This window comes from Lithobates pipiens, unplaced genomic scaffold (genome assembly GCF_037356315.1).
Source record: "Lithobates pipiens isolate NorthernLeopardFrog02 unplaced genomic scaffold, aLitPip1_a1.2 Scaffold_8, whole genome shotgun sequence".
Lineage (NCBI taxonomy): Eukaryota > Metazoa > Chordata > Amphibia > Anura > Ranidae > Lithobates > Lithobates pipiens.
In genome coordinates, this window is record NW_027507903.1 from 567,092,872 (window position 1) to 567,115,051 (window position 22,180).

Consider the following 22,180-nt stretch of genomic DNA (forward strand, 5'->3'; position numbering starts at 1 on the left):
TCCCAGCAGGCAGCGGGGCACTTGCTGAAGGGGGCGGGCGCTTGCGGAAAGGGGCGTAACGTACGCCCCTTTCCGCAGAGAGCTAGCCCGGAAGTGGGTGCAGTTACCTGGATTATCCAGGTAACTGCACCCCCCTCCCCCCTGAAAGGTGCCGATTGTGGCGCCGGAGGGGGGGGATTCCGATGAGCGGAGGTCCATTTTAGGGTGGACCTCCGCTTTAAAGGTAACGCCTTTGCTAATTTACAGATGGCAAAATCCAAGAGCTTTGAGGAAGTACAGTAAAACTAGACTTCCAGTGCATTGGAGAGCTAACAAAAAAGCATGGATAAATGCAGCCCCTTTTGAATATTGGTTTGACACCTGCTTTGTTCAAGAAATGAAAGCTTATTGCAAGGACAAAAATATCCCTTTCCACTTTTTGCTGCTTGTTGATAATGCCCCTGGACACACTCGAATGCTAGATGAGCTGAACCCTAACATTTGAGTGCAATTCCTACCACCAAATACCACCTCACTACTGCAGCCAATGGATCAATGTGCCATTGCCACCTTCAAGTTAACCACTTAAGGACGAGCCTCTTTCTGAGATTTGTTGTTAAAAACTGCTTTTTTTGCTAGAAAATTATTTAAAACCCCAAACATTATACAATCTTTTTCTAACACCCTAGAGAATAAAATGGTGGTCGTTGCAATTATTTCTGTCACGCTGTATTTGTGCAGCTGTCTTACAAGAGAATTTTTTTGGGGGAAAAATACATTTTTTTAACTAAAAACTAAGGCAACAGTGAAATTAGCCCAATTTTTTTTATATTGTGAAAGATAATGTTACGCTAAGTAAATTGATACCCAACATGTCACACTTCAATATTGCGCCCACTGGTGGAATGGAGACAAACTTTTACACTTAAAAATCTCCATAGGCGACATTTAAAAAATTCTACAGGTTGCATGTTTTAAGTTACACAGGAGGTCTAGGGCTAGAATTATTGCTCTTTCTCTACCTCTCGTAGCGATACCTCACATGTGTAGTTTGAACACCATTTTCATATGCAGGCGCTAGTCATGTATACATTTGCTTCTGCACTCAAGCTCGTCGGGACGGGGCGCATTTAAAAAATAAAAAATCTTATTTATTTTTATTTTTTTTACACTGTTTTTAAAAAATACAATCGTGTCACTTTTATTCCTTTTTATTCCTATTACCCCTCTCCCGCCACCGATAAAAGTGATCTTGCGGCTAATCCGCCGCAGAGACCACTTTTATCTTTAAACCAGACCGCCAGCTGAAGACGAGGATACCAGGGTTATGACAGCTAGTTGCTGCCATTACAACGAAATGCTCCTTCAAAGTACCGACGTATAATGATGATTGGCGATCCGCAAGTGGTTTAAACTATTTAAAAAGAACATTCAGCAAGTGTATTGCAGCAATAGACAAAGCAGAAGGAGCAGGTAAAGAAGTCCTATCAAAATTCTGGAAAAGCTACAACATCTTTGATTGCATTAAAACAATCTGCCGGACTTTATAAGGAACGGACTTGGCCACACACGGACGCTCCGAAAGTCCGGCGATTTCTAATGCGATGACGTACAGCATCTACAACGGGACTAGAAAAAGGAAGTTCAATAGCCAGTAGCCAATAGCTTTCTTCTCGTATTTGCTTTAGAGCATGCTTCATTCTTAGTCCGCCGGACTAGCACACTGACGAACGGATTGTCCGCTGAAAGCCAAGTCCGGCGGACAAATTTTAAGTCAAAACTACTTTCTAAGTCCGCCGGACTTTACGATGAAAAAGTTCACTGGAGCCCACACGCGATCGAATTGTCCGGCGTACTGTGGTAATTCGATCGTGTGTATGCGGCATAAGAGATGCTTGGAATGGCATAAAGGAAACCACAATGAAGAGGGTCTAGAAAAAGTTATGCCCACAGTTGGTTGATGATTCCAAAGGCTTTGAAGATCATGTAGCTACAGTTACAGAAAATATTGTAGAGATGTCAAGGTAGTTAGAGCTGGAAGTGGAGCCAGAAGATGTTGCTGAACTGCTTGCTTCCCACACTGAGCCCCTCAGCAATGATCTTCTAGAACTTGAAGAGGAGAGAGAAGAAGATGGGGTTGAGATCATTGAACAGCCTGAAGGTTTAACTACAAAAATTCTCTTTGAAGCTTTCCGTCATCTTGATAGCGCCATGGCTCTTTTTGAAAAGCATGATAGTGATTTTGAAAAAAGTTTGAAAGTCAATGCTAACATTTTAGGGGCTTATGCCCATTACAAAGAAATCTACAGGGAGAAAAAGAGAGCTACACTTCCAACCTCCATAGACACTTATTTTTCTAAAAGTCCATCAGCAGATCATCAACATCAACTGACAGTCATTTAGATCCCAGATCATCATCAACTGACAGTCCATTTCCAGCTCTGACATCACCTTCAAGTCCTGCTCCTACTCTAATTTCTACTTGTAGTACACCCAATTCACCAGCAAGAAAGCGTCTCGCCTTTGAAAATTTGACTAGTGAAACAGAAGATACCTGTATGCCTTCACCCTTCCTACTACAATAAATTCTCTCCGCTGCTCTGGCCTTGTGACAACAATCAAATGGGGTAAGCCTACAATTTCTCTTTTAATATTGTGTTTATTTTAGTTATCAATGCATTATTATCAGTTATGCCTGTAAATGATTACTGCACTACAGTACATGCATTGAGAAGTGAAAAAAAGTATTGCTTAATTTTAAGTACATTTTCATTTTACATACATGCTCTGGTCCCATTGTGTACTTAAATGCGAGGTACGCCTGTATTGCAGTCCAGCATGACCTGTTGTACCAGTTTGACAACATTTGGAATGAAGTTGTAGAAAAACTGATGGTGCCATAGCGATATAATGTAAATAGAATATTACACAGTTCTAAGGAATAAAGATTTTTTTTTAATATAGTATTGAATGCTTCTAAGGAAAAGCTCTCTAGTAGCTGTGAGTTTTGGACCTACACCCCCAAAGAGACGAGAGCCTAATCCAGCACCTTAGACCACTTGGCCACGCTACCACAAAACAGACTTGTTTGCAAAATGGTAATGTTTAAATACAGGTTGCAGATATGTTTAAAAAGTGTTTGCGATCTAGAGATTTTTCCCACATTACATATTAATATTGAGAATTATTAAGACTAGCTACCTTTTATAGTATTTCTCAGCATAAAGAAATGCCCGTCCCTGGGTGGGCTTGAACCACCAACCTTTCGGTTAACAGCCGAACGCGCTAACCGATTGCGCCACAGAGACTGACAGAAAATTTTGCAAGGGTTGGACTTTATGAGTGAGCTATAAATATCAAGCAGTATTCAGTCAAAATTCAATTTTGTTCCTGGGTTTTGCATATCTCACATTTGTAATACACTTCAATGGCAATAATCGATAGGTACAAAGCTTCATCAAGGATCAGCAGTCACAGTGCATTTCCCACTAGGTGGATTTAACTGAAAGATACCTAAAAGAGAATAAGAAAACTTAAGAAGGCATCACAGCAATGTACTCCAGTGACCCGCACTATACAGCTTGAGCAATGCTGGTCTCACATGTAGTAGAGTGGTGCAGCGGAACTGTGTTGGGCCCACAGCCAAGAGGTCAATGGGTCAAAACCATCCTCTGCAAATTGGCTTTTTATCTTCTTTGACTTTATTAACTCTCAATTGTTTCCTAGCAAGCTGGGTTTGTGTTTAAGTTTAATTTACTTTCAGCCACAAGGCTTCTCATGTTATTGTGCATGCACCTGCTCATGATGCATTGTGCATATTGACAGTATACCAGGCTTCCATGACCAAGATCTGCATGGAGAGGATGTGGCTTGTGGGGGTGTGTAGCCGACATGACCAGAGTGTGAATGTTGGGTCTCACTAACTGGTCAGGACTCACTGGGCAAGCATGGAGCAACTACCTCCTTTCTTGTTTGCTTGGCAGCAACACATACAGGACTAGTACCAGTGCAAGAAGTTTAAAAGCCACATTAACAATTAAGGTACCATAGAATTGATACAGCAATCAATCTAAAATTTGACAGTAGGAGGACATCTTTAATGAGAGAGAATTGGCTGAAATGAACTAGAGAAAAGGATTACAAGCAGAGTACTAAAAGGATTAAGAGACTGCAGGTGACGTAGCTGTGTAAAATTGCCCCCTTCCATCAGAGTGTGGACTCTGATGCAAGGAAGCGGGGGGAGCTGGAGATCTGCACAGTAAAAGGGAGAGCATGATTGCAGGGACATTGTAATATAAAGGGGACTGCTTTGTAAAGTCGCACTTCAATCATTACAGTGCCCCCTTTACAGTGCAATCGCCTTTATATTCATATCAGTGTCCCTGTAAATTACAGCGTGGAGGTCCGCATTTCAAAAAAGTTATAAATTGATTTGCATTTTAATAAATGAAATAATTATTTGACCCCTTCACAAAGCATGACTTAGTACTTGGTGGAGAAACCCTTGTTGGCAATCACAGAGGTCTTTCTTGTTAGTTTTTTTTTTATTCTGCCACATAATATCTTGGAGCAAAACAAACGCTGTGACTGCAGGTCCATAGTTCCCAAATTTCCCTGATTTGTCCTTTACAAGTGGTAGAGAAATCTAAACACTACGGAATGCACATCCATAAATTTCCCTGATTTTGAGGAACAAAGTTCTGCTGTCCCTCTTTCATCCTCATTTGCCCAATTTTCCCCTCATTTTGGTCTTATCTATTTAACTGTATATAAAATGCACTACATACTACATATGTATCAAAAAGTGTTAAAACCTTTCATCCGATTTCTAAATTGCTGCATTTGTAAATTACAAAAGCCAAAATAAAGGGATAGTAGTGGCAAGAATGCACTTGTGGGCTTAACCAATCATTTTTTTGTACAATTCTCCTCTAATGGGGGCATGGCAGGGTGTGTTTCCTTTGCCTGCATACTTTTGCTGATAGGTGTCCCTCATTCCCATCTGAGAAAGTTGTTAGGTATGCAGGTCTAAATGAGGAGTTTGTAGCTATATATTGTTCACCATATGTCACTGAACTCACGCTGATCATTATCTGAATGGTGCAGTATCTCTCCTTAAGGCCCGTACACACGGTCGGACTTTTTGACAACAAACATGCAAATTAGCTGTTTTGGAGCAACATCCGACTGTGTGTACGCTCCATTGGACAAACTTTTTCTGTTTTCATCTGACTTTTGTTGGCTGTGCGAACGGACAAACTTTCTGGCAACAAAAGTCCGATGGAGCAAAGTCCGACCGTGTGTATGCAAAAGCATCGGACTTTTGTACAAGGTACAAACACGCATGCTCAGAACCAATGCAAAAGATCAGACTACAATACAGAAGTTGACCAAAGGTGGCGCTGGAGTAATTGAACGTCCTCTTTTGAAGTGGCGTCAGTACGTTGTGACGTCACTACGTTCGTGTTTGTTGTCAAAAAGTCTGATCGTGTGTATGCAATACAAACTTGTGAACCACGCCCTTTGTACAAAAGTCCACGGGAAAGTTTGTACAAAGTCCGATCGTGTGTATGAGGCTTTAGGGCCACTAGCCCAATAAATCCTTTTAGTATTGGTTCAGGAGGCAAATGCTCCCCAGTCCTAGTCCACTAGTATGGCAGGTATGTACTACAATGCCTTGCACACTGGAGCACCAAAGCTCTGGACACTTTACAACTAGTGCTTTAAAGCCCACAAAATATTTTTATTCATACTTTCTGCATTGAACGACTACATTTTGGCAGAATACTTTCATTGTTTTTATTCTATTTAAAGGGGTTGTAAAGGCAAAAGGTTTTGCATTCTATTCATTAAGATAAAACGCCCTCTGTGTGCAGCCCCCCTAATACTTACCTGAGCCCCATCTCTGTCCAGCTATGTCCACAAGTGTCTTGGCCATCTCAATCTCTCCCTCCTGATCAGCTGATACAAAGACAGCCAATCAGGAGAGAGAGGGGGTGGGGCCAGGATACAGGGCGCTGTGGGGCCCTGGATACAGGGAGCTGTGACTCAGCTCAGGTGCCCCCATAATAAGCTGCTTGCTGTGGGCTCACTCGACAGAAAAGATGGGCCAGGAGTTTCTGTCGTTGGCCCCTAGGTTTGCACACATCTCAGGAGGGATTTTGTCCCACTCTTTGCAGATCCTCTCCAAGTCATTAAGGTTTTGTAAAAAGGTAAAAGACAGAATGTGAAATGGCAGCCAGATTAGGTCTATTTATAAGGTAGGGGGTAGGTCAATGTGCTGAAATGTCTCAATTGGCTGTCCTGTACCACATGATGGATGTGTCATGGGTCAAAGTTCTTCACAATGTAAAAGAATATGGCGGCCGCGAATAGTGCCATATGTTCACCGGTTCGGTGAATAGCGAACACGCAAAGTTCACCGCAAACCGACCTGCAAGGCCATCTCTATTCCTGGGGTCATTCATAGGCAGCATTCCTCCTCCTCCAAACACAGAGAGTTGAGTTGATGCTCAATTTTGGTCTCATCTGACCACAACACTTTCATCCAGTTCTCTGAATCATTCAGATGTTCATTAGCAAACTTCAAATGGGCCTGTAAATGTGCTTTCTTAAACAGGGGGACTTTGCGGGCGCTGCAGGAGTTCAGTCCTTCATGGCATAGTGTGTTACCAACTGTTTTCTTGGTGACTATGGTCCCAGCTGCCTTGAGATCATTGACAATATTCTCCCGTGTCGTTCTGGGCTGATTCCTCCCCATTCTCATGATCATTGAAACTTCATGATTTGAGATCTTGCATGGAGCCCCAGGCCAAGGGGGATTGACAGTTATTTTGTGTTTTTTCCATTTGCAAATAATCTCACCAACTGTTGTCAGCCTCTCACCAAGCTGCTTGCGGATGGTCTTGCAGCCCATTCCAGCCTTGTGTAGGTCTACAATCTTGTCCCTGACATCCTTGGACAGTTCTTTGGTCTTGGCCATGGTGGGGAGATTGGAATCTGATTTATTGATTGCTTCTGTGGACAGGTGTCTTTTATACAGTTAACAAGCTGAGATTAGGAGCAATCCCTTTAAGAGAGTGCTCCTAATCTCAGCTCATTACCTGTATAGAACACATGTGGGAGTCAGAAATCTTGCTGATTGACAGGGGATCAAATACTTATTTGAAAATGGCAGTCAATGTATACCTTTTTTGAAATGCGTTTTCTGGATATTTTTGTTGTTATTCTGTCTCTCACTGTTAAAATAAACTTACCATTAAAATTATAGACTGATCATTTCTTGGTCAGTGGGCAAACGTACAAAGTCAGTAGGGGGTCAAATAACTTTTCCCCCCACTGTATGCAAGTGTAGGTAATTGTCTCTGCCAGCACCGCTCCACTGGCCAACACTACTGACGCATTTCACCCTGCCCACTGTGGCTTAGTCAAGGAGGTCAGTAAAGGCTAAGGCCATTACCCACACTTGCATGCACCAGGCTAGGTGAGCAGTGTTCCACAGTTCTTACACATATGCTGGCACTTCTGGATGAGAGAAAGGATGCCAGCCCCCTGATCCCTGAGTCCCAGTGGGCGGCATATCACACCTCAGGCTTGGAGCAGCACTAACAAGTTTTGTCCAGGTCGCAGTTTTGGAACCGCCCAGTTATATGACTGTATACTCACAAAAACCAGTGAAAATGAGAAGGTAAATAAATTGAGCCAATAATCTCCTGGCCTTGAAAACCTGTTTCCTCATATTGCAGTTCAGCATGACCTGTTGTAGCAGATTGACAAAATTTACAACAACTCATTGTACTATAGTGATTATAAATAGTCTATTAACCACTTAAGGTTCGCCTCACACTGATGTACGTCAGCAGAATGGCACGGCTGGGCACAATCACGTAGCTGTACGTGCCCAGCCGTGGGACGGGAGCGCGCCGCCGGTGGCGTGCTCCCGACCCAGGCCTGTGCTCCGTGGCTGCGGGACCAGCAGACCCGATCGCCGCTGGTGTCCCGCGATTGGGTCACAGAGCTGAAGAACGAGGAGAGGTCTGTGTAAACAAACCTCTCCCCGTGCTTCCCTGTGTGGCTGTCACGATCGTCTCTTCCCTTTTATAGGGAAGGACGATCAGTGACGTCACATGCCAGGCCACGCCCCCTACAATTAAAAAAAACATATAACGTCATACATAACACTACACTGCCCCCTTGTGGTTAACTCCTTCACTGCCAGTGTCATTTACACAGGAATCAATGCATTTAAATAGCATTGATTACTGTATAAATGATAATGGTCCCAAAAATGTGTCAAAAATGTCCGATGTGTCCGCCATAATGTCGCAGTCACAATAAAAATCGCTGATCGCTGCCATTACTAATAAAAAAATATTAACAAAAATGCTATAAAACTATCCCCTATTTTGTAAACGCTATAACTTTAGCGCAAACCAATCAATAATCGCTAATTGCGATTTTTTTTACCAAAAATCTGTAGAAGAATACGTATCGGCCTAAACTGAGGAAAAACATTTTTTTTATATATATTTTTTGGGAATATTTATTATAGCAAAAAGTAAAAAATATTGCATTTTTTTCAAAATTGTCACTCTATTTTTGTTTATAGCGCAAAAAATAAAAACCGCAGAGGTGATCAAATACCACCAAAAGAAAGCTCTATTTGTGGGAAAAAAAGGACGCCAATTTTGTTTGTAAGCCACGTCGCACGACTGTGCAATTGTCAGTTAAAGCGATGCAGTGCCGAATCACAAAAATGGGCTTGGTCCTTTGGCTGCAAATTGGTCCGGGGATTAAGTGGTTAAGCAGTTTTAAGGAAAAATATTTAAAGCACACTTGTGTGCTTGTGATAAAAGCTTATTGGCAGCGGTGGGATTTGAACCCACGCCTCCGAAGAGACTGGAGCCTTAATCCAGCGCCTTAGACCGCTCGGCCACGCTACCACATGACTCATATGAGTCACATGAGTCACATGAGTCACATGAGTCACATGAGTCACATGAGTCACATGAGTCACATGAGTTACATGACTCATATGACTCATATGACTCATATGACTCATATGACTCACATGACTCACATGACTCATATGACTCACATGACTCACATGACTCATGACTATCCACTAGAGCAGTGGCTAACAAACTGTGGCCCAATGACACCAATGATGAGGCATAGTTCCTCCCAATGACACCAATGATGGGGAACAGTTCTTCCCAGTGACACCAATGTTAGGTCATGATTCTCCCCACCAAATGAAACTAATGATGGGGTCATTGTTAATCAAGCTCAGACACCAAGGGAACTTCTCATAGTGTTGCAAGTTAAAAAACGTTTTTATTAAAAAGGTGTGTTGCCCTTACAGTATTGTAGTGCAAATAGGCATGTATACTGAGTTAAAAACTGGCAATCAGACTCTCTCAATGCACAGTGGAGGAAATATCGGTTTATGAACTGTTAATCAGGAAGTACATGAAATCATATGAACACATGGATTATTGAAAAAGTGGTTATAATTAGCTGATTTTTTTTAGGGAGAGGTGGCACATTCCCTGGTGGGAAGTTTTCATGTATTGGATATATTGCATGTTTTTTCACATTTCTAACACTGCCCTTGACATTAGAATATGATTAGAACATCCTTAAGAATATACACAATGTGATTGTCAATTCCCTGAAAAATGCTGTTTGCATTTGGTATGTCCCTGGAACGGGACCTCTAGTAATCAGCCGCATACTTCTTCAGGTCTTTTTGTTTGTGAATTTTTGTAGCAATAGATTTCACATGGCCGCCTTGCTTGTTGTAAGTCAGCCGCCTCTGTAGTGGGTCAAGCGCCTCTGTTGTAATGTAATATAATATGTTTTGTGGTGATTAAAGATATAAATAAAGGAATCGCCCGAACAGGGACTTGAACCCTGGACCCTCAGATTAAAAGTCTGATGCTCTACCGACTGAGCTATCCGGGCTCCTTGAACTGCCCAGTCACATGACTAAACTGCGACTCTTCGATATATTTGTGAATTATTTCTGTGATTGATTTATTATTTTTTAATAATCAATTCACCACATGTTCATATGACACATGTTCTTCTTGGTTAACAGTTCATATACCAATATTTCCGCCACCTTTTATACCATGCTCTTCAGATGCAATTTGTTTCATTCCCAATTCGTTTTGGCAAAATTTGACAAATTCATTCGGAAATATTCGAGTTTACGAAAAACCATTTAACTTTTTTTCCGAAAATCCGAAAAATTTGAAAACAAGAATGAAAATCAAAAAAGAACGAAAATCCGAAACACGAAATAACTAACAATAATAACTATTACTAACTATTAAATTATAGGTATTGGAATTTCCTGTCAAATTTGGCTGTTAGTGAACGTAACAAATACATATTTATCCAAAGTTACGAATTATCCAAAATAACAAATGCGGCATCTAAACAAATAGAACATAACAAATTAATAATAATAAATGAAAACTTTTTATTATTAATAATATTATTATTATAATATAATATTAATTTGTTAAGTTCCCATTCATTTAGATGCGGCATTCATCATTTTGGATAATTCGTAACTTCGGATAAATTATTATTTGTTACTTTCACAAATGAACAAATTTTAATTTTAAATTCTAATACCTATAATTTAATAGTTACTTATTTTTAGTTAGTTATTTCGGATTTTTGAATTTTCAAATTTAAGAATTTTTCCAATTTACGAATACCACATCTAAACGAATGGAACATAACGAATTCAAATTTTTCGAATGAATGAAACAAAAATTAACACAAACAAATATTTTGGCAATGCACATGTCTATTCACAATATAGGTAATCTATAATCAGTTTCAGGTAGCATTTATGAGAATATATGCTTTGTTTCCTTTTGTTTTGCATATACAGTAAATTTACATTTTACATTTTTAATAAAGTAGAATTAATAGTACGGTATGGTATTGAGCAGGAAAGCAGCTCAAGGAATTTAAACTATCGTTCCAGCCAACAAAACCTTACATGCAGCAGAGTTGCTCAATGAATCTGTGCAGGGCCCATAACCCAGAGGTGGATGGACTGACATCCTTCTCTGCTAGGAAATGTTTCTCTTTTGACTTTTTTCCTCACCAGTTAAACACAAAACCTCACCAACCAACAACACCACATAACAATGATATCACACAGTGCAAAGGTAAAAAGACATACTAAGTTGAGGTCAAAGAAATGTCACGTAAGTAACAAATCACAAAAGTCTACCAAAAAACATGGAGCTATACAAAAGTAGTTAATGCATAAAATGGCAATTGTATAAAAAGTAGGAAGATCACAAAATGGCCCACAGTGCACATGGTATACACCTTGCATACTAGCCAACTGTCCAGAATTTTCCGAATTTGTGTCCTGGGCTGTATCCTGAAATCACAGCCATGAAACTCATTGGGGATTATTTACGAAAGGCAAATCCACTTGGCACTGCAAGTGCACTTGGAAGTGCAGTGGCTCTAAATCTAAGGGGTAGATCTGAAATGAGTGGAAGCTCTGCTGATTTTATCATCCAAATATGTGCAAGCTAAAATTCTGTTTTTTATATTCTTTGCAAGTCCTCCTCAGGTCTAGAGCGACTTTACTTCCAAGTGCACTTGCAGTGCAAAGTGGATTTTCTTTTAGTAAATAACCCCCATTGTGTTACTGAGCATGTGCCTGCTCATGTTTTGGCACATTTGGACAGTAAACACAGCGACTTCCTGTCCATCTCAGTTTTAAATGACTGTCTATTCCCTAATTAAAGTACACATTCTCCAACTACAAGGGATTGTTGGATGCGCAACAAAAAAAATGTCAGAATTAATTTTTTTAAATGTTGGTACCTACTGTATAACCTAGCAGGAACAGACTCTTGAGATGTCTGTTATGTGGGAACTAGGTCTCTCAAGACAACTTTGGAACCTCCAATATATGTAAGAAGTGTAGGACCCAGCTGACCCAGCCTGATGTACAGTGAGGGAAAAAAGTATTTGATTCCCTGCTGATTTTGTACATTTGCCCAATGACAAAGAAATGATCAGTCTATAATTTTAATGGTAGGTTTATTTTAACAGCGAGAGACAGAAAAACAACAAAAATATCCAGAAAAATGCATTTCAAAAAAGGTATACATTGACTGCCATTTTTATGAGTCAAATAAGTATTTGATCCCCTGTCAATCAGCAAGATTTCTGACTCCCACATGTCTTCTATACAGGTAATGAGCTGAGATTAGGAGCACTCTCTTAAAGGGAGTGCTCCTAATCTCCGCTTGTTAACTGTATAAAAGACACCTGTCCACAGAAGCAATCAATAAATCAGTGTCATGACCGTCCTGGTGATCCGATCGCACATGGGAGATCTGCTCGCAGTGGCCCGTTGCTGAGAACTTGTCGGTACCCTTTGGTGCGCGTTAACGCGAACGGACGCACGCGGGTGCGCGTTGGTACGATCAGGCGCACGCGGGTGCGCGATGCTGTGAACGGACGCACACGGGTGCGCGGGGTCACGAACGGGCGCACGGTTACTCGCGGGGGCACGCAGACTCGCCGTGCGACCGCTTTGGTGCCCTAAAGGCTACTTAAGGACTTTGCCTCTGTTTCCTCCTTGCTGTCCAGTCTACAGCGTGTCCGGTGATTCTGTTACCCGCTATCTGTTGCCTTGATTCCTGTTACCTGGCCTGTTCCTGACTATGATCGTTTGCTGCCTGCCACCGACCTCTTGCCTGTCTGACTACGTCTCCGTCTCTTCCCGTGTACCGTTGTTGTCTGCCTGTTACCGACCCGGCCTGTACCTGACTCTGCCGTTTACCTTCTGCTGCTCCGATCAGATACCCAATACCTGCTGTCACCTGCTGACGACCTTCTGCTGTTCCAGTCCGACTGCCTGTGCCTGCTGTCACCTGCTGACGACCTTCTGCTGTTCCAGTCCGACTGCCTGTGCCTGCTGTCACCTGCTGACGACCTTCTGCTGTTCCAGTCCGACTGCCTGTGCCTGCTGTCACCTGCTGATGACCTTCTGCTGTTCCAGTCTGACTGCCTGTGCCTGCTGTCACCTGCCGAAAATTAAAGTTAGAGATTTACCAGTAACTTGTTTTCCAGGAGTCTTTCAGGACGGCACCTGAGAGAGTGGCTCCACCCACTAAGAAACAGGAAACACCAACTCCAAATTTTACAAGGAGTCTTGTCTGTTGTAGCAGAGTACCTCCAACCCAAGCCCAAGACTTACCAACTAGGGAGGGACAACAGCCTGCAGGACCTTTCTGTCAAATGTCTGATCACCAGCTGACAGAAGATCCAGTCTGTAATGACGGACAAACGTAGCTGCCTTACAAATTTCATCTGGGGTGGCAACAGCTTTTTCTGCCCATGTAGTGGCCAGAGCTCTAGTAGAGTGTGCTCAAATTCATGGCGGGGGAGACAAACCCATCTGGGAATAAGCTTCTTTTTTTTTTTTTGCCACCTCAGTGAACGCCTAAGAAAGACCCAAATCAGCTTTACCGCTCATTTCCGTCCCTTCTCGTTTTCACATCATTGTAGCTTTTTATCTCTGCTGTTGTATTTTCCTTTTAAATTTTAATATTTCTTAGTTTAAATCAGAACAAAAACGGAAACTTTAATACATAATCTTTCCCCAAATTAATCCCTTACCACCCTCTCCCCCCCCCCCCTCCCCTCACACCCTGATACCCTGCACTTCACCTTATGGTGGATTATTTTTTTCTCTTCCTTTTTCTATTCCCCCCCCCCCCCCCCCCCTGTATAGGTCTAAGCTCTTAATCCTTCTGCATAGCTCCATGTTTTTTTTAATTCTTTCCAACCTTTCCATTTATCTTTTATTACAGTGCTCTTTTCCTCTAAACTATGACTTAGGCTATCCATGGTATATGTTTCTTCAAACACGTCAATCCACTCCCAGATTGATGGGCATTCTACCTCCTGCCATTTCTTAGGGATCAGCCTTTTTGCTGCGTTTAAGAGATGTGGTGGTAATGTCTCCATATATTGTTTAACTCCTCCCTCCATACCATGCAAGAGTACTATCCACAGATCTTCTACTACATGTATTTTGGTAATTTCTTTTACATAGTGTAAGATATTTTTCCAATATTCTTTAATTTTTGGGCAGTTCCACCATAGGTGGGCCATTGTTTGCACCCACGCCAGCACTCCACCAATCTACCAGGTTGGAATTTGCTGGTCTTATCAGGGGTAGCGTACCATCTAGTTAGACATTTGTAATTCATCTTAACAGTTTTGACATCTAATGCCAAACTATGGGTTAATTTCAATATTTTACCTATCGTTGTTTTGGCTTTCTGTGTTCCCAATTCCCTTTCCCATTTTTTAATAAATGGTGGGATCTGCAGTTCTTCCACTGTTAACAACAGTTTATATATCCTCGATATAATACCTTTGATGTTGTCTGTTGTACATAGCCCTTCCAGTGGAGTCAACTTTCCCCCTGATCTAATTGGTCTGGGTAAATTTTTAACAAAGTGGGACAGCTGGAGATATCTCCATTCATCAATCACCATCAAATCCTTATTGTGCTGTAGTTCCTGATATGATACTATTTTCCCTTTTGTGATTGTATCTCTTAATTGTGCCCTGTCATTTTTCACCCATTTCCCTCCAATTTCCTTACTCCCTGGTGGAAAATATTCGTTCTCTTTTAGTGCTATTAAAAGCGAATTATATTGCCCATTTAATTGTTTGTAAACCCTATCCCATATTTTAAATACATTTTGTGTTAGTGCATTTCTCTGCAAATCTAGTGTTCTGTGATGTGTTCTATGATGTGGGGGATTCCATATTATCTTGCCTAATTGCACCTCACAACATGCATATTCTAAATTTACCCACCTCTTTTCAATCCTATTTTCCTTCACCCATTCGACAACTCTCGACAGTACAACCGCGTTGTAATATTTTTGGATATCTGGAACTGCAAGCCCCCCCCTGTTTTTTTACCTGTTTTAATATTGAAAAAGATACTCTTGTTTTTTTTATTCTTCCATACAAATTTCATTATTAAGGTTTTTAACTTTATAAAGTATGATCGAGGTAATGCTATAGGCAACATTTGAAATTTATATAAGATCTTAGGGAACATCGACATTCACGCGACCTATCCAAGAAAGTGGTCTATTTACTAATATTTTACTTTACGCCTTAATTTCATCTAATAATGAATGACATATCATTTATTTTGTATATCTTCTTCTTGGAATTTGCTAATTTAATTCCTAAGTATTTAAGTTCCTTTTGCCAAGGAAATTTACATTCCCTTTGAAGCATCCGTTCCTCCAACTTACTTATGTTTATATTAAAAAATCTCAGATTTAGACTGGTTTATTTTAAAATTTGATAGTTCTCCGTATTGTTTTAGGACCTTTTAATAAGTTGGACATTGTAATCCTTGGATTGTTTACATAAAACAATACATCGTCCGCAAACACGGCCAGTTTATGTTCCTCGTTTCCTACCTTAATTCCCATTATATCAGGGTTATTTCATATTGAGTAAAGTAATGGCTCTAAATATAACACAAACAGAAGGGGTGATAAGGGGCATCCTTGTCTCATTCCCTTTTTCATCTTAGGGAAAGGACGCTGTTCTATTTATTTTTATACAAGCTACAGGATGATGGTATAATATTTTAATCCACTGAACCATTCTCTGACCTACTCCCAATGTTTCTAATGTCCGGGAACATGAATCCCCAGTCTACCCTGTCGATGGCTTTCTGTGCATCCGTCGACAGGAGTAGACCTGGGGTTCCCGTCTCTTTCATCCGCTGGAGTAGGTGTAAAGTTCTCACCCCATTATCCCTCTCCTCCCTACCTGGAACGAATCCTATCTGATCTGGATGTACCAGTGAACTCATCAAACCCTTCACCCGACCTGCCAATACTATAGCATATAGTTTTGTATCTGCATTAAGCAGTGATATTAGCCTGTAGCTGTAACATACTGTGGCATCTTTCCCTTCTTTCTGGATTATGGTAATTGTGGTGGATAGGGCCTCCCTACTCATTTTATAATCCACCCCAGACCATTCATGTAACTGCATAGCTTTGGAATTAGAATTTCTTTATACCTTTTATAATAATACGTTGTAAACCGCCTGGGCTGGGGCTTTTCCCCAGGGCTGAGTCTAACAGGGCCCTATTTATTTCTTCCTCAGTTATTGGCTTCTCTAAAATTTTCCTGTCATGTTCTGTTATTTTAGGCAATCTAGCATTTTTTAGAAATTTGATTATTCTTCTTTCTTTTTCCCCTGGCTGATCCCCCTGATGTTCCACTGAGTATATCCCCTCGTAGTATTCTTTAAAGGTTATTTATTTTGTTGTATGAACCATTTCCCCGTTCTTCTTTTGAATTTTCCCTATATAATTTATGGATTTTTTTTTACGCAGCATTTTTGCTAAATATTTACTAGGTTTATTCCCCCATTCGTATCTTTCTCTAGCTATACGGTTGAATGTTGTTTTTGTCTCCTGTTCCAATAGGGCTTTTAGTTCAACCCTTTTATTGACCAATGTTTGATACAGTGTTCGATGTTGATTCTGATGTTTTTTATGTGCTTGTTCAATTCTAAATATTTCTTCCATTAATGTTTTAATATTCTCTGCCCTATCTTTTTTTTTCCTCGTTCCTACTGCTAGCAGAATCCCTCTAATGTATGCTTTATGGGCCTCCCATAATGTGTGCCCTTCTATTTCATCTGTCTCATTTGTTAAAAAATAGTGTTCAAGTTCTTTGCCTACTATAGCATATCCTTCCTCATCGTGAATAAGTTCTTCATTTAATCGCCAAGATGAGGGGTCTTTTAAATTACCAGGGATGGATCGGAATAAGCTTCTTAAATAGCTTATTTTAGCCATCTAGAAATTGACCCATTTGATGCTTGGTGGCCCTTTCTGTTGCCAGAAAAAAGAACAAATAAAGTGTCTGAAGACCTAAAGTCCCTTGTTATTTCCAAGTAATGTAATAAAATTCTTCTTACATCTAAGTTATGGAATAAATTATTTTTTTCCAGAAGGATTTAAACAAAAAGTTGTCAGGATGATTTCCTGTGACCTAGTATGAACTGATGCTACTTTTGGAGAAAAACCCAGATCTGTTTTAAGCACAATCCCGTCTAGGTAAATTAACAAAAAAGGTTCCTTTACTGATAGAGCGTGTAGTTCACTGATTCTTCTTGCGGACGTAACTGAAACTAAGAATACCGGTTTAAGAGTTAAATTCCTTATTGAGATTGTCTGTAATGTTCAAAAGGATCTTTTGTCAAGGCTTGCAAAACTACTGATAGGTCCCATTTAGGAAAATGTTTAGTAGAAGCTGGTCTGGACCTAGTAAGTGCCTTAAAGAATCTTGTAACCAAAAGGAACTGAAGAAATTGGTCTTTCTAGGTATACTCCCAGGGCAGCCACTTACACTTTAAGGGTGCTAATCGCAAGACCTTTGTCCACGCCATTTTTGGTAGAAATTCCAAAATTGACACAATGTCTTCTAAGGCTCGGTTTGACGAATGACACCAAAAGTTGTAGACTCTCCAAACTCTCCAAACGTTAGCGTAAATATCTATAGTTACTTTCATTCTACTGCTGAGTAAAGTGGATACTAGAGGCTCTGACAAGCCTTTGTTCCTCAACAAATGTTCATCTGAAACCAGGCGGTGAGAATTAATCTGGCTATATCCGGGTGGTATACTGGGCCTTGAAGTAGTAAGTCCTGTCTGAGAGGAAGCTGCCATAATGGTTTGACTGTCATTTGTAGAATGGAGGAAAACCAGGCTCTTTTCGGCCAGAATGGACTGATCAGAATTATTGACACTTTTTCCTTTTGTATTTTCCTCAATACCAGTGGAATTAGCTAAACGGGGGGGGGGAGAAGGCATAGCCCAGATGAAAGTTCCAGGGATGTGCTAAGGCATATATGCCTAGTGAGTCGCTGTCTCAGTGCAGAGAAAATAACTGAGAGAGCTGAGCGTTTTCATGCAAACAAGTCCACTTGTGGACATCCTGGTGATCAATGAAAATATTTCCGGATTCAAGCTCCATTATGCTTCCTTAATTTTTCATCTGCTCAAGAAGTCTGCTACTTCGTTTAGCATGCCTTTGAGATGCACTGCTGACAGTAAAGGGAGAGTAAATGCTTCTCTGCCCACTCCAGGATTACTGATGACAGCAATAGAAGAGCCTTGCTCCTCGTGCCCCCCTGTTTGTTCAGGTATGCCACAGTAGTGACATCGTCTAATAGAATCTGCACATGGGATCTCTGGAGTTTTGGAGAGAAGGCAGCCAATGCTAGGACGACTGCTTTTAATTCCAGTTTGAGGATCTTCCTGCTTTGGATTGATTTTGATCCCATTGGGCCCCCCATCCCCAACTACTCGCGTCTCTCGTGATTCTTTTTTCTGTCGGAAAAGACCATTGTAAGCCCTTTGACAAAACTATCTGACCGCCCAGTTATATGACCGTATTCTCACAAAAGCCAGTGAAAATGTGAAGGTAAATAAAGGGAGCCAAGAATCTCCTGGCCTTGAGAATATGTTTCCTCATATTGCAGTTTAGCATGATATATTGTACCAGACTGACAAAATTTGGAACAACTCATGGTTCCATAGTGATTATAAATACACAATTAGGCCGTTTTAGGTTCGATTCACACTAATGCGTTTTTTTGCAGAAATGCAGGGAATTTTTTTAACATGGGGTTCCCATGGAACATGTTCACATCAATGCATTTTTGTGTCTCTGTGTTTTTGGAAAGGTTCAGGGACTTTTTTTCCCGCAAAATGCAGCATTTTGCATGTAATAGAATTCAATGGACCCGCATCCAAAATGCAAGTACCGCGTTTTTACAACGATTTTGACACGATTTTGCCACGATTTTCGTTTTTTTTACACTGTATATAGCTGGTTGCTAAGGAGGGGGCTGGAAAGCCAGCTGCCGCGTCCTTAAAGCGGACCTCCACCCTAAAGGGGAAGTTCCGCTCATCAGAATCCTCCCCCAATCCGGTGCCACAATTGGCACCTTTCAGGGGGGAGGGGGGTGCAGATACCTGTATAATCCAGGTATCTGCACCCACTTCCGGGAATAGCTAGCCTCAGATTCCCCACACCCGCCGCTGTGTTCTGGGAAACACACAGTTCCCAGGACACAAACAGGGACCAGTGAAGTCGTGCAGTGCGACTTGCGCTTGAGCAATAGGCAACGCTTCACTTCCCGATTTCCTGACAGAGGATGGCGGCGGGGGCAGCCAAGAGATTAGAGATTGGTCATCATCTGCTGCTGACATCGCTGGACCCTGGAACAGGTAAGTGTCCATTTATTAAAAGTCAGCAGCTGCAGTATTTGTAGCTGCTGACTTTTAATATTTTTTTAAGCTGTCACTCCTCTTTAACAACCGAGTTATCAGCTGGCAGCTGGCTTCCTGCTCCATGTAAAAAAAATGGTGGCTAAAAAAAAAAAGCGTGGGGTCCACCCAAAATCCATACCAGACCCTTATCCGAGCATGCAGGTCAGGAAAGGGAGGGGATGAGCTAGCACCCCCCTCCTGAACCATACCAGTCCGCATGCCCTCAACATGGGGGATTGGTGATTTTGGGCACGGGGATCTGTGCCCCCCACCCCAAAGCACCTTGCCCCATGTTGATGGGGACTCCCACGCCATATTTTTTTTTAATTTGGTGTGTGGGGGTCCCCTCTGAATCCATACTAGATCCAAGGACCTTGTATGGACCTATGGGAGGGTCCCAATGCTGTTTTTTTCACAATTTTTTTTTTTACATTGGGCGGGAAGACAGCTGACAACTGATGACTCATCAGTTGTTAAGGATGTGGTGGCCGACTTCCCAGCCCACTCCTTAGCAACCAGGTATATACAGTGTAAAAACAAAAAAACGCAAAAACGGGTGTCCAAAAACATGGCAAGCACCACAAAAAGCACTGCAGAAACGCTCAAAAGCAACATGCATAGATGTGCATCACGACTTAAAGCGGACCTCCACCCTAAAGTGGAACCTCCGCTGATCGGATCCCTCCCCCCCTCCGGTGTCACAATTGGCACCTTTCAGGGGGGAGGGGGGTGGAGATACCTGTCAAAGACAGGTATTTACACCCATTTCCGGGCATAGACTCCCGTGGGAGTCTACGCCATTTCCTGTCCTGCCGCGCTGTCTGCTGGGACACACACGGGTCTCAGAGACAGCGCGGAGAATTCCTATTGCGCTGCGCGACTCGCGCATGCGCAGTAGGGAACCGGGAATTGAAGCCGATTCGGTTCACTTCCTGATTCCCACACCTAGAATGGTGGCGGCAGCAGCCGAGGGCCGAGCGAGCGATCGGACTCGGCTGCCGGCATTGCTGGAACCCGGGACAGGTGAGTGTCCATTTATTAAAAGTCAGCAGCTTTAGTATTTATAGCTGCTGGCTTTTAATATTTTTTTTTTTTGGTGGAATCCCTCTTTAATGAATAAAGAATATTTAAAGCGGGGGTCTCAAACTGGTGGCCCTCCAGCTGTTGCAAAACTACAAGTCCCATGAGGCTTTGCAAAGCTGACAGTTGCAAGCATGACTCCCACAGGCAGAGGCATGATGGGACTTGTAGTTTTGCAACAGCTGGAGGGCCGCCAGTTTGAGACCCCTGATTTAAAGCAGGCTTTGTGTGCTTGTAAGAAAAATCAATTGGCAGCGGTGGGATTTGAACCCACACCTCCAAAGAGACTGGAGCCTTAATCCAGCGCCTTAGACCGCTCGGCCACGCTACCACATGTTTCCTTTGTTCTAAAGCAGTGGCTAACAAATTTCAGCCCAGTGACACCAATAATGGGGCATAGTTCCTCCTAGTGACACCAATGTTAGGTCATGATTCTTCCCATCAAATGACACCAATGATATGGTCATTATTAATCAAGCTCAGACAGCAAGGGAACTTCTCATAGTGTTGCAAGTTAAAAAAAAAATTTTATTAAAAAGGTGCATTGCCCTTACAGTATTGTAGAGCAAATGGACATGTACACAGTGTTTAAAAAAACGGCATCCAGACTCATTTTATAATCCACCCCAGACCATTCATATAACTGCATAGCTTTGGAATTAGAATTTCTTTATACCTTTTATAATAATATGTTGTAAACCGCCTGGGCTGGGGCTTTTCCCCGGGGCTGAGTCTAACAGGGCCCTATTTATTTCTTCCTCAGTTATTGGCTTCTCTAAAATTTTCTTGTCATGTTCTGTTATTTTAGGCAATCTAGCATTTTTTAGAAATTTGATTATTCTTCTTTCTTTTTCCTCTGGCTGATCCCCCTGATGTTCCACTGAGTATATCCCCTCGTAGTATTCTTTAAAGGTTATTTCTTTTGTTGTATGAACCATTTCCCCGTTCTTCTTTTGAATTTTCCCTATATAATTTATGGATTTTTTTTATGCAGCATTTTTTCAAAATATTTACTAGTTTTATTCCCCCATTCGTATCTTTCTCTAGCTATACGGTTGAATGTTGTCTTTGTCTCCTGTTCCAATAGGGCTTTTAGTTCATCCCTTTTATTGACCAATGTTTGATACAGTGTTCGATGTTGATTCTGATGTTTTTATGGGCATGTTCAATTCTGAATATTTCTTCCATTAATGTTTTAATATTCTCTGCCCTCTCTTTTTTTTCCTCGTTCCTACTGCTATCAGAATCCCTCCAATGTATGCTTTATGGGCCTCCCATAATGTGTTCCCTGCTATTTCACCTGTCTCATTTGTTAAAAAATAGTGTTCAAGTTCTTTGCCTACTATAGCATATCCTTCCTCATCACGAATAAGTTCTTCATTTAATCGCCAAGATGAAGGGTGTTTTAAATTACCAGGGATGGATCGGAATAAGCTTCTTAAATAGCTTATTTTAGCCAATATAGAATTTGACCCATTTGATGCTTGGTGGCCCTTTCTGTTGCCAGAAAAAAGAACAAATAAAGTGTCCGAAGACCTAAAGTCCCTTGTTACCTACAAGTAATGTAATAAAATTCGTCTTACATCTAAGTTATGGAATAAATTATTTTTTTCCAGAAGGATTTGAACAAAAAGTTGTCAGGATGATTTCCTGTGACCTAGTATAATGCTACTTTTGGAGAAAAACCCAGATTTGTTTTAAGTACAATCCTGTCTAGGTAAATTA

The 22,180-nt window shown here is 41.3% G+C and overlaps 3 non-coding genes across 3 annotated transcripts; all 3 read right to left on the bottom strand.

The window, feature by feature from the left end:
* Positions 1-3,213: 3,213 nt before the first annotated feature.
* Positions 3,214-3,287, bottom strand: TRNAN-GUU (transfer RNA asparagine (anticodon GUU)). Its single transcript has one exon. It is a non-coding gene; the product is annotated as a tRNA-Asn (tRNA).
* A 5,552-nt stretch (positions 3,288-8,839) lies between these two features.
* TRNAL-AAG (transfer RNA leucine (anticodon AAG)) lies at positions 8,840-8,921 on the bottom strand. The gene has a single exon. It is a non-coding gene; the product is annotated as a tRNA-Leu (tRNA).
* Positions 8,922-20,704: 11,783 nt separating this feature from the next.
* TRNAL-AAG (transfer RNA leucine (anticodon AAG)) lies at positions 20,705-20,786 on the bottom strand. Its single transcript has one exon. It is a non-coding gene; the product is annotated as a tRNA-Leu (tRNA).
* Between the last annotated feature and the right edge of the window lie 1,394 nt (positions 20,787-22,180).